The sequence below is a fragment of the Triticum dicoccoides genome, chromosome 3A, assembly GCF_002162155.2.
Source record: "Triticum dicoccoides isolate Atlit2015 ecotype Zavitan chromosome 3A, WEW_v2.0, whole genome shotgun sequence".
In the NCBI taxonomy this organism is placed as follows: Eukaryota; Viridiplantae; Streptophyta; class Magnoliopsida; order Poales; family Poaceae; genus Triticum; species Triticum dicoccoides.
This window is the reverse complement of record NC_041384.1, coordinates 42474757-42476091: the sequence shown is the minus strand read 5'-3', so window position 1 is coordinate 42476091 and position 1335 is coordinate 42474757.

The window sequence follows — 1335 nt, the reverse complement described above, 5'->3', positions numbered from 1 at the left end:
ATTGGCGAGAAAATAAGGCGGGAACGGATTGGCGGGAAAATAAGACGGGAAGGGATTGGCGGGGAGGGGTTGGCAAGAAACGGGTGGCGGAAACATATGGCGGGAAGGGGTGGGCGGGAAACGGGTGGCGACAAAATACATTTCAGCATGAGCCATGCAACTTCGGCCTAGGGTTGACCAAAAAGTGACTTTTCGGCCTAGACTTGACCAAAAAGTCTATTTCGGCCTAGAGTTGACCAAAAAATGCTACTTCGGCCTAACTGTGACCGAAAAGTACTACTTCGGCCTAACTATGGCCGAAAAGTACTACTTCGGCCAAACTGTGGCCAAAAAGTACTACTTCGGCCAAAGAATGGCCGACGGGCTACTAGTTTTGGTTTTTTTGCATTACGTCCTATAGTTTCCGAAATTGCTACAAAAAATAACATAGTTTTGAAAAAAAATCCAAAAAAAAGAAGTTTCTATTACTCTTACAACCAGTCACTCTCATTGCTCGGGGTGCCGAAATTACCATCTTCATTATGTATACCTTACTTTGGTTGTCCTTGCCAGAAGTGAGCAAAGTAGGGCACGCCGAGCTCAGGCTGCAGGACAACCTTAACATGTACAAAAAAACCGCTCTCACCACAGGCGATCAAGACGTTGCATCCTTCTGCATCTGTCCATGGATCGGAGGGGGGAAGTCCGCGCACACGGATGCGGGAGGCGACCATCCAAAGCTATTCGCATCAAGCATAGTTTGAATAAACCAAACGAATTACATGCAAACTGGACGATTTTCATACGAACCAAACAAAATTCATTACATTTCAAACAATTTTCCTTAAGGAAAAAGGGGTCGGACCTAAACCTAGCTTACAACAGTGTTTGTCGTCCAAGTCCTTGTTCTTCCTGCGAATGCTTCCACCATCTGTTGTCTCCATGAATGGTGGCAATAACACCCACGAAGTGAAGGTATGGTCGCCAGCGAGGAAGAGTAGAACATGAGAGACGGACCAACCCAGTTGGGACACAATGCTCTATCGCTCCCGTGCCATACTCATCCTCATCGGAGTTCACGACCTATCCGTGGTCGATGGACGTGGGGCCCACGATGGAAGTGGAAGGGCCGGCACTCTCGTCGCCAGCGTGGCCAAACACTACTAGGGAAAACGCTAGCAGTAGCGCGGGTTTTGAGGCTATTAGCAGCGCGGTCTGCCGCGCTACTATTACGACGCTACAGCTAACTATTAGTAGTAGCGCGGTCTGTATCTGCGCTACTACTATTGACTATATCAGCAGCGCTTTTCCGGAACGCGCTACTATTAATTAGCTGTAGCGGTTTCCTAGCCCCGC